We start from the raw sequence: 19,951 nt of genomic DNA on the forward strand, positions 1-19,951 counted from the left end.
CCTCGCGAATGATGAATAATGTTTGCCGCAGGAGCGCGCGTATTGCGTATTTCGATAACACAATAATGATTGCGTAACGCGATGGATGGAGAAAGATGGATGGATAAGCGAAAAAAATTGAATGACAAATACAATTTAACTTAGATATATTATAAAATACGAGATGTTTAATATTTTACATACGAGAAAAACAATATATTTTTTTAAATATATTTTAAAAGTATTTCATAATAAAAAATAAAAAGATTTTTTTATATCTATTACGTTCATTATTATTAGAATTTTGCTGAAAATTTATCTACAGGAAATCTTGCTGGATTCTTACCTTATTTTAAATTATTTATTTATTATTTAAATAATATAAAATATAAAATTACCTTATTTAAAATTATTTATTTATTTATTATTATTTAAAATTATCATTTTTATTTTTTTCATATCGATGAAAAAGGATAAGAGGGAATTCTAATTTTGATAAAGCACTGCTTTTAATGGATAATTGATAGCGAGAACATTACTTGAATATCACCGCGGAAAGCGCCTTATAATTAATCTTGCGAACCGATCCCGCCTCGTGTGCTCAAAGATCTCTGACGACGTGCTTCAAGGCCGCTCGAGGCCGGATCTTGAGAGGCTCGAATTCGTCAACCTCGGGATAGAGAAGGTGAAATCCTCGCGAGAAAAGCGCGCCTTCTCTTTCTTCTCGCATTTGCATCTTCTCCCAGCCTCCTTCTCTCTCTCTCTCTCTCCCTCTCCCTATCCTCCTGTCGCCTTCTCACTCCGCCGCTCCTCATCCCCGTCCCTCTCTGTCTTTTACTCTAGCATTTTCTTTCTCTCGGCGTGGCAAACCGAGCGCGAACGTCCTTGACGGTCGCTGCAGCGACGGTGCAACGCAATGCAACGCAACGCGGTGCAGCGCAGCGCAGCGCGTTGCACGCCGTTGCGCTTGTGTGCGCACTGCTTCTCTTCCCTCTTCCCTCTTCTCTCTCGTGGCGCGCACCGCGAGTCGAACTCTCCACTTCACCACGCGGAGTTGCTGCCGTGCGCGCGTTACGTCATCAACACCTTCACTTTGCTCGCGCTGTCCGAGCGCGACGACGCTATCTCTCGTCTCTTCGTGTTCTACTCGCGGGTTCCAGAATTAGCGCCATTGCTAAATTTCGCGATTGTTAAACTTCACAATTTCATTTTAATTCCATTTAAATCCAATTTCATTTGAAAGAAACGCATTTGGACAGAGGCCTCAACATCTTGTCTCTTATCATTTTTTAAAGCTCATTATTCAATCGAAATAATGAATAATACATCAAGAATCTCTTTGTCATAATAAAAAAAAATTGTTATGCAATATTTTCATAAAAATGTAATGAATAAATTTACCGACTTCGATTCAAAGATAAGGTAAACACGAGGGGAATGTGTAAGACGAGATAAAATGATGAAATAGCGTCAGCTTTGTTTTAACGAAGAGAAGATGATTGCGGATGTAACAAGGAACGTGTGGATATGTGAATTAAAGCTTACGGTTTAACTGAAGCTACTTTCTACAACATTACGTTATCTTGTTCTGAGAGCTTTATTAACTGCGGTGCAAAGTTACGTCGCAGGTGTAATCCTATCTGTATGCTCTGGTATCGTGTAAATTACAAATTGAATACGTGCGCTGAGATTTAACTTGTGCGAGATAAGGGAATGAGTTTACCGCGACTTTAGATTATACTATAATATCTGTGTGTTAGGTATTATGAATTAAAACTCTTAGCGAAATCAATTTTATTCATTCTCATCCATTCTATCCACGACCAAATATACAGGATGTCCCAAGATCTCTACTACTTTATATTATGAAAAAGTCAAATTAAGAAAAATATTTAATTAAATATTTAAATATTATTATATATATGTATTATTATATTTAAATATTATTATTATATAAATATTTAAATATTATAATTAAATATTATTTATTTAAATATTATGATATTTTGATATATAATTTTCGAACAAACAAAAAATATAAGAAATATTATAAAACAAACTTTAGATGAGAAAACAGAAAAAATCTTAAGATAGACGGAAAGAGAGGATCCTTGAATTCTGGTAAATAATACTAAACACCTTTTACCTCACGTAGGAAAATTAAAATATTTTTACACCATTATCGAAATTTTTCTCTATGACCTTCCAAGTAAGAATAAAAATGTTAGAAAAATTTAAAAAATTTTAATGATGATTCGCACAACGCTCTCAAATATACTAATGATTACGAGCAGTTAAGAGGGATACCTCGGCGAGATCTTTTTTACAAACCCTTCTTTCATATAAAGATATCGCGCTGAACGCATCAATCTGTGGACATCTAAAAAATGTATCATCGCTTCCTTACATTCTTTGCCTAACGATGAATGGCAGGATTGTTACATCGGCAGTATAGCGCGTCCGAGAATAGATTAACCGCCGCTTCGATTTAAAAGCACGACCAACACTATGACGTGAAAGTAACGATCTCTGTATATGATGTCAAGTCAATAACCTGCAATAACTGTTTGACCTAAAAATGTCTTTGGAACCCCCTTGCCGGAAGAGTTTTTCCCACGGATAAAGTCGTGGTATTTAGTCTTTTATCCCGTGAGAATTGCGTGCTTTCAAATTATTTCACATTCTGGGACATAAGTATAAAGCTTTAGCATCTGCTCGAGTTGAATTAATATCCTTTGCACCGTGTGTCGTAATAACGTGATTACAATTTATTTTTGCAAGTTCGTATAGTGCGTTATCTTCTTAAAAGCAGATGTCCTTTTCTGCATTTTTTTTCTTTGATCGTGGATAGTCATTCATACTTATTAACAATACTGCGAAAATATTATTTGCTACATTCGATAGCAATATAAATAAAAATGAGTGTTGGAAAGCTCAGAAAATTTAGAATTTTCATCTCATAATTTACTTTTATTAATAACGTGCATGAGATTATAATTTGAGAAACAATATTGCTTTGAAATTTAAAAGGATACGGACCAATAATTCAGTGTTAAATATGTTCAGTGTTCAATATTAGATATTTTATTATAATAAATAATATATATACATATACATATTATATATTATTTACTTGTATATATATATATATATTCTGGTTTTTTAAAAACTTTATAAACTTTATCCGTGTTTGAAATTATTGTAATCTTGATATCAAACTTGCAATCTTTGAATTTAATATCAAAGTAAATGCTTTTGCAAGTATCGGTATTTCTAGCAATAACTTCTACGTTTTATTCATACCGTTCTTTGCCGTATTGTTAAGCTCATTGCGAACTTTTATTACAATATTGAAACAGAATTTCTTATTCATCCGTTGTCCGCGCGAATTCGTAGATAATATAATATATAGATAATATTCAAGGGTCAAAGGTCGATTCTATCCGAAAATATCCGATTATAGATAGTTATTATTATATCTTTTTCAGCTGGACCTTTTAAAGATATGTAAAATTTAGGAAACTTATTTTTGTTGAATGTCGAGGAAAATTGATTTTTGTCAGGTTAATATTAATGTGTTCTAACTTTTTTTAGCATTTATTTTATTATTTTTCGCTGCCAATATAATTGTAAATATAAAATATATGGCTTTTTTGAAAAAATTATACATTTAATAATACATTTAATAATTTTGATATCATTGCAAATATCATTTTTATATATAGAATAAATATAGAAAAAAATTGATTTATCTCTACATTTTATATATAAAAATGTAAAAAATTATGTGATTCTATTTTTAAGGAAATAAAAATCTTTCTATTTTTAAACAATATCGACTATAAAAAAATTATTATACTATATATTATTTTACATCCTATAACTTTACTACGAACATTGCACAGTTTTTGCATATTAAAGATAACAAATATGTATATTTTGTATAGACAAAAGCATTAGGTGATTTATTAGTTAAATGCCTCAAATATATCTCTATTTTTTAAAAAACTATTTGTAATAATTCTTATCAATGTATGCTATTAAAAAATATCGATTCCATATTATATTTAATTACCTGTCATTAAATACTCCGATATTAATTATTTTTCATAGTTTTTGTCGTTATTAAACAAAATGCATGAACGACAATCTAATGGAACTAAGGAAAATACGATAACACAAAGTAGGACGATAGCTCGTGAAGCGCGGAAGGACGTATTTAGCCTATAGGTTACGAGAAACAGATGGCTATAAGCTCTTATCTGACATCGATGTCTATAGGTTCGTCGCTTCTAGAAGCTCTTAGAAACGACGAGTACATTTCGAGGGAGCGTGAAATTGCCGCGACAATACGAATGTAAGTGTAAAATCGAGAGAAGAGACAATACTATTCGAGAATTACAATTTCGAAGATAAAGAGCGCAAACAAGGCCGCGTAACAAGTCGAAGTCCTACTTATAGGCAGAAGTAATTGATCCGGTTCTATTACGTAAGAACTAGAATAAGTACGTCGCAACATTGTCTCCCAGCAATCTAATGCTCGCTTCGTATCTAAGAATTATTTTAATACAGCACGTCATCGTAGTCATATTTGATTACCATCTGCGAAAACATACGAAAGAAGCTCTTGAAGCTTTCAAGAATCCATAAAGTTCGTTTTATACTTCTCAATATGATTTCCAAGATATTGCCAGGAAAATTTTAGATCGCCTTGTATCATTATTCTAAAATCTGCTCCAATATAAACATCAGTAAATTAAATTTAAATTAAATTTAAATTAAATTTAAATTAAATTTAAATTAAATTATTTCAGCAAATTATTCCTATAGCATATATACATTGATGTGACATTTTTATAAATTTTTGGAAAAATATTTTATAAAAGTATTAAAAATTTTTATTAAAAAAATATTTTACAAAAATTCTATATAGGATACATTACGTGCGACAAAAAAATATCTGTGACATAATTCGAGATAATTCAAGAACGATATTAAGGAATTTAAATTGCTTCCAAGTCACCGAGCAGAGATAAGATTGCAACTAGAAATTTAAAGAAAGGAATGTGAGCTGTTGAGCGTCACCGGAAAATCGCGGAAGTCTCGGTGCAACGATCGATCGCGCAATACGCCGCTACTTGCGCGTCTAACTCTCTCTTTCGGGCTCAATCCGCGAGGAGATCCCACGAGCGGCGGCGGAGAGTCCGCTTCGTGCGAGAGAAGGAGGAAAATCCGGGCGTTGAAGAGAGAGAGATACTCGAGGAAGGCTAGAGCGGCCGACGCTAGGATTGCTAGAATAGTGGAACGAAAGCGTAAGAGTCCGTTCGCAAAGTTGGCGAGAGATTCATCATTATCATTCATCGACCGGTCGTTCTACGTTTTACCCATCCGAGAAATCGCTACTCGCGAACTCGCGTGTGGCCACCTCGCTCGGCAGCATCACACGCGGGAGCAGCGACGAGGACACTGACGGCGGCCGCGAGTCGAGATTGACAGCGGCGGAGGGGGGAGCGAGGCGGGGTGGGGAGGCCGGCGAGAGGAGGAGAAGTGGAACTCGCCGCGCGTCGTGGTGGGGGGGGGGGGGACGCGGGATGCGTGCGCGCTCGAATCGTACGTCGTACGTGCCGCTGTCAGTGTCAGTTGATCCGCCGCGGTGACCTGTGGCGTTGTTGACGTGTCTCTACTCCATCGTTCCGATCAAGCGTCGCGTATACATCTTTCTCGTGCGCACTTCGGCGAGACGTCGAAACGCTCGTTTCTCTCGATCCCTTCGGCGAGCCCGCGAGAGAATAGGTGTCTCGTGGACCTCTCGACGGACGATCGAGAGAGAGAGAGAGAGAGGAGATCGGCTCGTGACACGAAACTCTCCGGCTTCAAAGCGATTCCCGGTCTCTGCCCGGAGATGTACTGATCTCTCGTGATTCAATCGCGGATCCAGACGCGAGAAGCGACAAGTGTTCTTTACGTTTTGCGCGCGCGAATTCGATTTCTAGTGGCGAACAAATTCGACGATACACATCGTTCGGAGAAGCGCACACTTCTCGCGTAACATTCGGCGAGTCTCTGTTCCATCGACCATAATAACATCGAGATTTACAAAGCTCAAGGCACGTGCAAGGGTGCCTGGCTTCAGAACCGGGCGAGTATTCGCGATAAGAAGCCATTATTCATCGCAGCAAAACTCGAGAACCGGATATACATGTAATATCTACAGTACGTATTCGTATATGACAGTACGCTCCGAGCTCTCGGAAGATCAGTGAAACGTGCCGTGACCTTAGTGTCCCGACGACAACAGGAAGGAGAAGACTTGTACACATTGTAAGTACTAAACACTCTGAAATTATATTAATCTCGTTCGCCATATGTTAGCCATTCCTATCGTTCCTCGCATATTCGGCGATGAAAAAATCCGGGCAAGAAATCGCGGCTGTCGCGACGAATAATTTCGACTCGACGAACGCATCGCGGCTAAATTCACGCTGCTCGTTTCGTCTTAATCGAGTTAAGGCTTGCGGAGTCGCTTGTCGTCTTGACATCTGTCATCGCGTGAGGTGAAATTATTGACGTCCAGGACGCGAATGGCTCGATCGGAATCGTTTGACTTCAGCTTCCAGACCCGAGGAATGACTCGACGTGTTTACATCTCCGCCAACATTTTCGCGAACGAACGATCGCGCTTTTTCTAGAATGTCGCGGCGGACGCGCGCGCGCGCGCACGCGCGTGACCTTTCCCGCATCTTTCGCCGAGTTCAAGCGGAACTTTGTCGGGTTTCATACGTGTGTCGACGCACACACACACACGCATACATACGCGCGCACCCCTTTTCCTGCGCGAAATACGCAGGGTAAATGCACCAGCGAACGATCGATCAAGAAACAATTCCAACTTTTTCGCGATAATAATGACGATGACTTCGTGGTAATAATGATAAGCATGATGTAACGCTATTGCGTACTTATATTTTAAGTATTAATCGGTATTGAAATTTTCGCGATATTAACTGGAAATGGGAAATGTATTGTTCAAATGGATAACGTTCGAGAGGAATATTGCAATTGACTTATTTAATTTCAATTTCATGATGATTTTATTTGTGATTGATAATATATATATAATTAATCGGAAATCAAAATTATTCTTTTTTTTTTTTTTTTTACGAAAAGATTTATTTACTCGTTTTTATATAAATAATAAATTCAATGTTTATTCACTAATCGATTTGCTGGTGCATCTATCCGTTATTGCGTACGAAATTAACTCGCTCTTCCTCGTTCTTCTGAGATAATTATAGGATGGCGAGTTCACTTTGCACAGTTCACTTTCACCCTGCAATTTAAATTACCTTATTATGTGTCTCTCAAACGCGGAACTAACTAGATCTTCAAAATCTTCAAAAATAGATGTGTAATGTATGCTCTAATAAACGGATATATATATCGCACATTCAAGAAACAATTTACAAAAATGTGGCAAAACATATATTTATTTAATTTGCCTGATATTGATATATCTCGATATTATTAAAATTTATATAGGAACAAGAGTAACGTTCTTATAATTTCGAGATGTAGCTGGTCTTATGAAATGTGTTCAAATGAGTTTTCATATTCAATATATAGAGAACAATTTATTAAATTTTAAACAATACAATTTTATATATATTTATATAATACACTCTAGTCCGCGATATTAAACGATTTATAAAATAATCTTTTCACAATGCGAACTCTTCGGAAAAACACACTTTATAATTCGCAATTCAATTCAAATTTAACATAGTCAATTATAGTATAGAATAAGGAAATGGAATTATAACTACGTCGAGCGATTGTCTCATTGTATACATTGTGATATTTCAAGGAATATTTCGCGGGAATAAAACAGTCAAGGTCGAGATATATCTTACATGCAACGAATCGACGGATCGCCGGCAAATGTTATAATCTATGTACGTTAATTCATCCGTTACATGCGATTGCGCACAAGCCGGTATATTAAAGCTGCGCCAACTTGTTTATCGTGCCTTTAAACGCGTATCCTCGGCAATATGGTGAAATAATTATTACGCCGTTAACGCGAGGACGGATTGCGATTACGCAAAGCGGAGAGATTAAAAGCGTCCGATTTATTTTCGCGCAAATAAAACATGGAGATCGCCGCATTATGTGTTTCAATGCGTGCCTATTTTCGGCGTAAAAATGGAGGCCGTAATTTCAGCAAAATTTCTCCATCGCAGTGTTTCAAATCCGAAAGAAAGGGAAGACAAAAATCATATCTCTCGAATAAATTTACGACGAAGTACCGTGTGTGATTTCGTGCAGATTAGATGAACGAATGTTTCCTTCACGTATACGGAAAATTCTGTTATTCATAGCTAATCATCTCTAGATAAAATGACTAATTATAAGCTGGTAAACAAGTTACTTCTCGCAAACTTGGTATTAGCGCGAATCAAATTACACTTCCGCTTGTAGCGCATTATTTTCCTCTCTCTTTCTCGTCGAGAGAGGGAAAAACGTAGATGTTGTCTCGAAAGATGATTTGCGAGCGGAATGGATTATCATTTTTTTTTTGCGTTGGTTTATATTCGGATTGTTGCTGAACGTCGTGAACGAATAAAAGCGCATTACATGAGCAAATTGATTTACCATCATCGTTCGAGAGATATATATATTTTATATTATTCAATCAGACATTCGAGAAATATTCAAAAATTACCAGAATATTTAATTAATAGTAATTTATTAATATTTAATTAATGGTAATTAATAATATTTAATTAATGATATATTCGAAATATTCAGATCCATAGTAGAGTGATATCTAAAGATCACGTGACAAAGACATCAAGCTGAAAGTAAATTTGGTTACAACGAATCGAGAATTTTTTTATTTCTTTTTTTTTTTATTTAATTTGCGAATGACGAAATGGCGCGAGCGGAATAAAATTTTCGCGAGAATCATTGCGACAAACGCTTTTCTCGTTACTCGTCATTCACAGCTCGTCGTTCTCTCGTTACGATCTACTCTTAATCGTTTTAACATCGTTTGCACGAAGATAGATAGCATTGTGTCGATTTATGTCAGCTGTTTGAGGAAAGTATCAAAGGAATCTTAAGCAGATTTGTCAAGACCTTAATGCGTGGCGCGATGCAGCGCTTGTGCAAATACACACGCACACGACGCGTCGCATCGTTGATTACGTAGTCAACAGGTTGTTTCGCACAAGTACACAAAAGCTCGTTTAATTCAAGTGACGTATATTTATTTGCTGGCGTGTATGCCACACCAGAGTTATGCGTGTTCATCTCAAAAGTACAACATTACGAAAACTCATCACTTCCATAATTAACTGTGTGCATATCACTATCATAATTAATATTTAAACAGTTTGACAATCGAAAAGTAAGGCAAAGGTGAAGAATAATATTTTAAAACTTACGATAAATTGTTTTACATCGAGAGAGAAAGAGAAATATAAAAATTTTTATATCACATAAATCTATATTTATAAAATCTAATTTTATTTTCTTTTTTTTTATACATTAATAATAAATTTTTGAATGAATGAAAATAAAATGATTTGATTTTTAATAAAAATATTACTCACTAATAATAATAAGTTATTTTCTGTCAAAACAAATTTGCGATATTATTGCGATAACTTTATCACATACAGCCTTGCTAATCTAAATAAATACAAATAGCTCTCGATGACCAATGTACAATATTTTCTTTTCAATATATACATTTTATCTTGGATCAACTCTGTGATCGTACAGTTTATTTATCCGCTAAACATCGAACGTATACACAAATATGAAACATTTATGCGTCCAACTTTATTATTATTGTCACGCTCCGATGTTACGCGTAATATTATATTTGTTTCGATCCGGTGAGCATTTGTGGCAAACGCGTCACGTCCAGAGAACTGGCTTTATCCCAGTCACACTGTATTACGGTTCGTATTTAAAGAGCGATATGAGATAAACGATGTGTTACGTACGCGGCAAGAGAGAGAGAGAGAGAAAGAGAGAAATATGACGTGCACATGCATCGGAGAGCTCGTGTTATAATCTCATCGTTGATTTTTCCGATCCCGCCTTTCACTCATCCAAGCACTTCCTCCTTTCTTCGCGAATCATCTCACGGAATCGCATTATGATGCATTCCTGACGTTTTCTTGACCCTGCTTCTCACCCGCATTTCCGGTCGAAGATATCGCTCGATTTTTGTATAATGTTATCGTGCAACGTGTTACATTCGTAAGATGCCTTTCACTCGATCGATCCATTCAATTTCCGCATTTCCGTTCGACGGTATTTCTTTTTTTTTTTCTTCGTCGATATAACGATACCCGTATCGTGATTCAGCGTAATCAATTTTTTTCGTCGTCCTCAGGACAATAGGATGCCGTCAATTTGGAACGTGACATGCTCGTCAATCGACCTAGGCATGGTAATCTTCGCACTTAAACGGCTCAATCCCGCCTTTCACTTCGCGAATACTTCCTCCTTTCTTCGAATTTTTTTCATATCTTGCCATTCTCCGTCATACAAGGTTTTTTTTTCGAATTTCCGGTTAGATACATTAATCGATTAAATTACGTTTCCGCCAATATAAAGTTGATATAGTATTTATTTGTTTTTGTTTTTTTTAATTTTTTAAAGTTGATATAGTATTTATTTTTTTTTTTTTTAATTTTTTAAATTATAATCGTTAGTCACTACAGGAAATGATTTTTAACGACAATGTAACAGTTTGTGTTTGTGTCGGCGTTTCTATTGCGATGTTTACGTGGTAATAAATATTAAATGTTTTCCTTTCATTAAGTATTCCTACTGATTTCAGATTATTCATATTCATAAACCGATCGGTAGCACATATCACTTCCATATTATTACGCTAATTAATATTACTTTAACGTAATTTTCTCTTCATAGTCACGCAATTTAATCGATTATATTTACACGCGATACTTAAGTATCTCTTTTCATGAATTTCAGCTTGCGTATCGGATAATGCAAAGCGATATTAAATAATCTCGAAATAATGCGACAATAAACACGAGTTTATTGCGATATTAAAACTTTACGTCCTGCTTCCTTTTATGCATCACATCTTGTGTCTTTATCGAGTGAAAATCGTACGCACGCGTCACATTTTGTGTCGTGACAGAAGAGGACAATCGTAAATCCTGAAAAGAGATAATGCTACTGATTGATGTATTCTTCTCAAAAATTACGTTGGCGAGGAACTCGCGCCAAAATCTCGCGCTGGATCGTTTTGCACGCGCTAAGATCAAAAGGTTCGCCGTATTTTCACAGGTGGACAACTTTACGACCGATGTACCCTCGCAGTAAATGATACAGCATATTTATCTTTGCATTTACGTCGTAAATTAGCGTAATTTGATTTTACGTTTGTGGCATATCGTTTTATTGCACCGTCAATTTCAACCGCGTTGCGTCTCTCTCTCTCTCTCTCTCTCTCTCTCTCTCTCTCTCTCTCTCTCCACGGGAATATTTATGCTTTTACATGCATGGCGATAATTCCGAGAATGTTCACGAATTAAAGCTAATAACGTCATTCTTTCATAATGTCATCTTAATCACTGATCGAACTTCGAGCTTCACGAACGGACTTCGCGCTCGAATTCTATGATTGCTTTTGTAATTAGACATGTGATACCTAGACGTGTGACACGTGACGGTAATTTTAAAAGAGATTGTAATCGCTAAACAAATCGTGACTACAATGTATCATCGTGCGATGTATGCACGATGGGTATAAGATCTCTTTCACACCGGGGTGTCAAGGTTGCCTAAATTAATTAAGCTCGACGCAATTTCAGAAAGTTAAAAAAATCCGTCGAATTCATTGCAGGAAGAAAAGGCGAGAAATCTAGGACATGTCTGCATGCATCATTACGATCGTCCCTCGTGTTTTGCAAAGATTCAGTGGCCGTAGTAAGCCTCTCCTCGCGTTTCTCCTATTCATAATTCCAACGTCCATTATTCATCATTATTAATAGATCACCCATGCGTTCCCCGCGCATAACTCTTTTCTGCGTGCGTAACCTTTCTCCTGCATATTAAGCTTAATAAATCCGACTCGGGTAAGAGCGACAGTGTTCCAGAACGGCCGATTATATTACGCCAAACAATGGAGTGCGAGATGTTCGTTTGATCAAACGGGTCATTTGTTGCGCGTATATTGACGTAGGCGTAATAAGTTATGTTTCTCGAAAATATCAGACATGATCTGCGTTGTGCAACGATGTTCCATTATTTGCAACACGTGTCGCGAGACAGTGGCTGGATGTCATCGCTTTTATTATCCCTTCGTCCGATATCTGAATTCGCGAATTCCCGCACGAGAATAAAAGAGCAAATATGTACAAAGATTGTATACTCTCAGTATATGTATATAATCTTCGTACAAGATCCACAACATCTTAAATAAATATTTCATCGCTAATTAAAGTTAATATTATAAAATTATGTCTAGATTGTAATATTTGGAATTTAAATCAGAGACCTTTTTTGTGGAATATATTCTTTCTATTGTGAAGATTTTTTGCTCTTTATGAGAAAACCGCAGCTTATATACATCTCAAAAAATTTTATTCATTTTTGCAATTGTAATTTATATGTACAGAGAACATTAAATCAAATTTAATTAATATCCAGATGATGTTGCCATACAATTTAAGTGTGTATGATTTATATAAGCTATTAAATGAACAATTCCGGGAACTCGTATATATATTAGGCACAATATTAGTATTGACTCGTTGATCTCGTCTTTATATTGCTCGACCGTCCTCCTTCCTAGATTGTGTTTACGTCTTATTCCAATAATCTGCTTTCAAGCAACTTGTACTCGGCTTGTAGAAGGTCAAATTTCGGAATTTATATGATTGAACAGTTGGATAAGGCAACGGTTATACACTCAATGCGTAGTTTAATGGAAATTTATGCGAAACTTTTGATAGCATAATCTGGCTTGTGTGTTTGTATAGATACGGACTATATTCGAATCGAACATAGTATATATTACTTTAATATTTTCAAAACTATTTATCCAAGCTAAATGTTTAGATGATAAAATGCGAATTAATCGAAAAGTTCCTATCCAGATGTTAAGAATTTTCCTAAAGTCTCAATTTGCGAAACAATAACTGTTTTAATATTGATTGAGTTGTATCAATTAACACACTCTTTCGTCGTATTAATGACTCGTAAAGTGTGTTCGATATAATGTAATAATGTAAACATATGTACGAAATTACCAAATTTTGCCGATTTCGATGGAAGACAAACGTAGAACATATGGTTCGCCGATAAAGAATAATTCTTTTTAAATTGTAAATTGTTTTAGCATGCGAGGAATATTTTTTGCTACTGATTTGAATATCCTCGCTACTGTGTATTTATCGCGGTTAGCCCACGTTCGTATTGTTGCAAAACTGGCGCGCGTGCGCATGTCTTCCTTGACATTAAAATGTGCACTTATACGCGTTCCATCGTCAAAGCGTAATATCTCCGCGCCCACCATTCTCTTTCTTCTTTTCTCTCTCTGATCATCCTTTATTTACTCTTCTTCTATCTTCTTCCTTTTTTTTAACGTTTGTAATCGCTGTATAATGTATAAGCGGCAAGTCAAGTGCGCCTTTTGTTCGTGAGAGATGTATTATGAGAAATCACGTTATTTACGTCGTTATTCATCATGCCCTATGGCAAATAAAAATACTAAGCACTCGTAGTTTAGCAGTTTAAATACATTCCCTTAGATTCAGCAGAAATAAACGAAATAAATAAAATTATATTTAAAATATAAAATATAAATTTAAAATTAAAATATAAAATCATATTTATTATAAATAAAACTATATTTAAAATTATTGATAATTATTGATTAATTGTGTATATCATTGATTCTTAAAAAGAAATATATATATATATATATATATTTCAAGCTAAAGCTTATAAATATGCGTTTAGCGCATTTAATTTTTTATTCTTTCGTTAGTTTTGCTGAGCCTGCGCTCTTAGTTTGTTGCTTTTAATACTTGACTTTGTGTGACTCTGAATAAATTGATTCGCATTTATTCATTTTTATATTTCAATAAATTATTAACACAAATAGGCGCTTTAAATCGTGCGTTGAGTCATTTTTTATTAATATACAATTTCTTGACCTTTTACAATTAAAGAATTATTGCAACTTATTTTAGTTTATTATTTTTATAGTTTATTTTTATTTACAAATGTTTTTACTTAAAGATTAATTTCCACAAGGCATTTAGTTTAATCAGTTGTACATTTAAAAATTTGCGAAGATGATATTTAATTAATTTTCTATTAAGGAAGAATATTTATATAAATTATAGGTTGGTTTTATAAAGATAGATTCTCCCGGACGATAACATTCTGGGTATATTTATTATGGTATTTATCGAGGCTCGTTTTAATGCATCGCTTGCCGATACATGATGTTGTATATTGCAATATTTTCTTTATCTTTTCCACGCGATCAAATGTTATTAATGAAGCGAGGCGTACATCTTACATGCTCCTTGTTTATGATCGCAACGTTTTTCTTTCGCGTTGTCACAATATTATACTTAATTTAACACCGGTCTCCTTTTTATTTTTTACGATTAAACGTGTCACGTGTTCGCTGTCCAGTAGATCACGTGTGGCTATCATTATACACATATACATATATGAAATAGGCGCGAATATCATTACACATATATTTCGTTTTATATCTATTTTTATTTGTTGCTCGAGCAAATATAAATTGCACGCATTTGTATTCGTTGCCGTTAACTTTTTTATCTCCTTTTTACTCTTTGCTCAAATTAACTGCGCCTTCTCGTTTTATATCCATTTTACTATTTGGCTTCCTACATTTATTCCCTTGTTATTTTTTATTACTCAAAAATTCATTTTTCAATCCATTTTTTCTTCGAGTGCATCAATGCATTTCGATACTTTTATATGTTAACAAGACTACGTCATAATCATTTCGGATAAAACATTCTGAAAAATTGTATAAATATTGGAATTAAAATTCATAGAAATTATTAAAATATGTAGTTACAGCGATGGTCGTGTAATCATTCTTTGACAGTATTTTAAACTTATAATTTGAGTTAGTTTGGTTAATTACAAGTTAAGTAATTAAACAAGTTCATTTAATTTCCACTTATACAAGAATCTTCCCATCCAAAAAAGATGTAAAGTTGCAATTTCTTATGAGAAATCACACGTCTCTAAAATGTCTTAAATGTTTTTATATCATTTTAAGCGCAATTGCCAGAAAAATAAAATTATGAGAAAAATAAAATGAAAAACATTTGTTATGCAACATTAAGAGTATATCTGTAGCTGATGGAACGAAAATAATTGAAAATAATTATAATAGATATAGTTCTTGGTATCGATTTTATTTTTTGCTGATTAAAATAAGTATCTGCGCACAAATCACACATGAGTTTGATGTTTGATGTGTAAAATTATAGATGTTTATCCAACCATCTAATTTTATAATAAAGCTCATTTAGACATCATATTATTACGATAAAGTTATGAAGTTTTGGCGTAAAGATTAGATGTTTTCTTTATTGTACTATTGTACACTCACTATTAAATCTTTTTTGCATCTGTACATACCACACGAAATCTAATTCTATTCGAAATGTATTATTACATATGAACATTATTTTATCATAACTACAAAAACTATCACAGTATTAATTACATTATTAATTAAGTTTAAAACATATCATTACCTTCTATTAAATCAACGGATATCATAATTTAATATTATAATCTTTTTAAATTCTTATTTTTCCTAAATTTTCTTCGATTGTGTGAAAAATTGAGATTTTTTTCTCAAGATCGAGCATAATAAAATAAGAGACTTGATGGATATAAATATATTTTATAAGAGAATATATATACAATAAATTTAATTGTCTTTGATAATAATTTTTGGCTATTTTTATAATTCGGAAAACAATACGTCATAAATATTAATATTAAAAATCGGTATTAAACTTGTTGAAAACAATGCTGTAGATGCACTGATGAAAAACTCAAAGTTACGTTTCAGCACTGAAGGTTAATCTCACTTTTTTCTTTACTCATTTCACCTGGGTTACTCTGTTAAATTATGACATCAAGAATCAAGTTTTCTGATTGGAAGTAATATGTCTTGTATGCAATGTTATACTTTCACCTGAGAAGCAAGTTTTTTATCGTAATTAGAATGTATTATTTAATTATATTTATTCGACGATACGTATTTAGTTAATACATTGAATGGATTACTGTTAGCAGTTCTTTCGCAAATCTCTTTTTTACGTTAATAAAGTTTGCGAAGGAACTTATTAATTGTAATCGAGCCAATTAGAAATGTATGGTTAAGGCGATCAGATCCGGAAAATTTTTCTTTTGGAGAATCAATATTCAAAAATAATAGAAAGTTATAAACGAATTTTTTAAATAATTATTTTCTTTCGAAACGTTGTTTCATATTTATCGCATGTACTGCATATATAACTGCATTATATTGATCATATAATTATGTCAATAGATTGCTGAGATAATTTTAAAATGTCGAGGCTAATAATTACTAAACGAAAAATTTTGAAAACTGGCAAATCCAGTTGTCGAAGGTCGTACGTTGAAGGTCGTACGTCTTAAATTTTTTGTGCTCTATAGATTATGCATAATTAATGCACATAATATTACATCACAGCATGTTAAAAAAACATTTATTTTGAGAAAATTAATATTTATTATATTAACAGATATGCTGTATATATAATAAATGAATGAAAAATGCAAATTTTTATCTACCTGATACATTTAAATGTTTCTCATTTAACATTTATTATAATCGACACTTCAAGATCGATGTTTCTTTAAATAATTTCGAGACAATCTACCAATGACGCTGCATGAGACGGGTCACTCTGTATATTTGGAACGCTTATGCCGAAGTAAGATGTATAAGAGTGCGCATGTACCGACGTTCAAAATAGGTGACGGCCGTCTAAGGTAAAGGTGCATAATTAATGTCCACCTAAATAGGCGAGCGAGGCGAAAGACTTACTTAAGTGCACCTCACGTGGCCAATTAGGGGCCGTCGAATGTTGGGCGCGGCGAAAAACGGCCCCGAAAGTGGTCAGGCTGAATTGCGTTTTATCGCAAGAGTATCTTTTCTCTCTCTCTCTTTTTTTTTTCGTCCTCTCACCTGTCCTGTCACTTCGCGCCTTCCTGCCTGTATCCTCTTTCTCGATCGTCTCTCACCCGGCCTTGGTAGTCGATACTTATATATTTTTCTTTACCGTCTCGCAGTTTCGCCATCGATCGCGATCACGTGTCTCATGCATGCGTCTCCTCCACATGTGCATCTCTTGTTTTTTCCTTTCTTTCTGTAATACAGAATTGGAGCGTGCAACATAGTTCTCTCTCGATAGGAAATCCTAGTTTGTACGGTATTACGTAGAAAGTAGAAATAAGGATGTGTTCTCTCTATCGCGAAGTTGAAACGCGACTTTCCCTTATATGCGAACTAAGTACGTACCGAGTTATTTCGAGTAACAACGGCCATAGATAACAATCGTATTTTTATCAAACGATTTTCAGTACAAAAATATGCACTTTAGTAGCAAGGAAATTTACTGTGAAATATTGAGTGTCTTATAATTTTTTTTCCAAAGAGAAAATATATATATTTTTAATAATATTTTACGACAAAGTCGACTTTAGCAGGAGATACTTAACTACTGGCTATATCAGATATACATAATATGAAATATTTTGCGAGAAATTCTTATTACAAGACAACATTGCATAAGATATAACACGTAAAATTAGAATCGCAAATATAATTGGTTGAAAATTATCACTTAGTTTATATCTAGTGCAGCTTATAAAGTACAACATTATGCCAAAAGAGCGCAACTAACGATTTCGAAATATTCACTATTCGATTAGGTCATCAATTACAAATGAATACAAAAATATTGGTAAAAATATTATAATGCAGATATTGCGAGAATCATACACGAGGCATAGATGATATAAGCGATATGCGCACGTTGCAAATTTACTATCACAAATTACATTCGTCCAATCGTTAATACCGCATGGTGACTTCGCTACGAGATCCAAAGAAGTGGAATATTGCAAAGCTGATCGATAACATAAGATATACGTGAAATACATGAGATATTGGAGCGGCGGCGACGCGTTAAGCACACAATTCACCGATCAGCTCGTTCACTTCTCGACATCACCGCGCTTTAATGCGAGAACGCTCTAGTTTAACCCTGCAAAAGGAATGTGGCTAGATTTCAAGGTTCGTACCAGGACGTGATATGCACGTGGAAACGCGTGAGAGGTGAGCAATAACCGATCTCGTTGTGATTGAGTAAACCGGGTGCGTGAGCGATGCAGCTTTGCATATTGCATTTTTTCTCCTGCTCGTGTGGTTTCTTTTTTCCTCCTCTTTGTTCCTCGCCGCGCTATCACGCGACGTGACTAAGACATTTTTTTCTCTCAGCTTTGACCCATAAAGATAACGCAGATCTTTTTGCATAGCTTCTTTTATTAACATTCGCTGTGTCTTTAAAATTTCTGGCATTAAATACATTTTTAAATACTAGTTTACTGGAAATTTAAAAAAAAAATAAGAAAATTCAATTAAGTATTTTGCATAGAACGAGCTCTTTCCACTAAATTTATTATTTATTAAAAAATAGTGTTCGAAAATTAATTTTTCAAAATTTGTTTCATATATATATTGTTAAATAATTTTATAATTATTATTATTATTTATTAATTATTATATATTATTCTTATATATATTATAATTATTCTTATATATATTTTTCTGTAAAATTCGCCAGAAAGGTATTTGTCATGCAATGAAGATTGAGGAAGAATTTTTATACGTTCCAGAAATTTGCCGGTTGTCAAAGTTTGTGCCGCTGTGTCCCTTTCGGCAATCTATTTTACGCGATTATTTTGCAAGCGTTGCTCGCGTTGCGTCACGAGGCGCGATTGCGGCGCGTTCCCTTCGCTGTTGAAATCCGGCGCGATCGCTCGAGCATCTCGAGAGATTTGTTTCGATCGGGCGAATCGTCGCATATCGCTCTCGCGAAATCCGCGTGGCAGAAAGAATCGCCTGGTCACTCGTGGAAGCAGGGAAGAGGCCGCGCCTCTGTCAAGGTCCTCGCGTATCCTTATCGAGGGCTCGGTACTTTGTTCCACATCTACTAAATCGCATAATCCGCGACTGGCAACAACGCTGTCTTACAGTGGCACATGTAAAAGTTGCGCAATTCACGAAATCGCGATTACACAAGCGCCTTTCTCCGAAATAATGTTCTCGCGATTGAAGCAATATCTCGGAGCGAAAAGGAGAGAATCTACTCCGATAATGATCTAAATCAAACTTCTCACGGAAGTTCAAGAATTGAGTATTCATATCGCATTTCCGCTTGACTCAAAAACTGTTTTTTATTGATACTTGTGATCTTTTTACTTTTTCCAATTCATATCTTGGTTTGTTAAATGTCCATTATACGTTTTAATGATATTATCTTTGTTGCAATTTATCCGTTACGGTTATCAAAGTTACGAAGTTTGATATCAATATTGACGTAAAACAATGATGTCATCCTTATCGATGCTATTTTTATAGGGAACTGATCAACGCGATCGATCCTTTTATTATACATGTGCGGAGCGAAACTTCACCTGTCAATGTCTCTCGTTTATCGACATGATGTCGGGTCGAGTGCTAAACTTCCTTAACGTCGATGCCTGGTACTTGATACCTGTCATCTGTTTCGTAGAACAGAGATCGATAACTGGTCGTATCGTTTAAACCTATAATGAATTAATCTATAGATTTTAATAATTTAACAATCTATATAAG

General features: G+C 34.6%; 1 protein-coding gene across 2 annotated transcripts in view; it reads left to right on the top strand.

Annotated features, from left to right (window-relative positions):
• The window catches only part of LOC145972579 (terminal nucleotidyltransferase 5C), a 100,358-nt gene that overhangs the window by 45,839 nt on the left and 34,568 nt on the right, over nt 1–19,951 (top strand). The window contains exon 1 of one of the 2 annotated variants that reach the window (XM_083101326.1): nt 5,594–6,300. The exons of the other annotated variant lie outside the window; for it this stretch is intronic. The gene's annotated coding sequence lies outside the window, so the exon portion shown is untranslated. Of the gene's footprint in view, nt 1–5,593; nt 6,301–19,951 lie in introns of those variants that run through there. 2 annotated transcript variants of the gene reach the window in all.

The sequence above is a fragment of the Camponotus vicinus genome, unplaced genomic scaffold, assembly GCF_025532165.1.
Source record: "Camponotus vicinus isolate PSW18456_S1 unplaced genomic scaffold, iyCamVici1.0 SCAF_5, whole genome shotgun sequence".
NCBI classification, from domain to species: Eukaryota; Metazoa; Arthropoda; class Insecta; order Hymenoptera; family Formicidae; genus Camponotus; species Camponotus vicinus.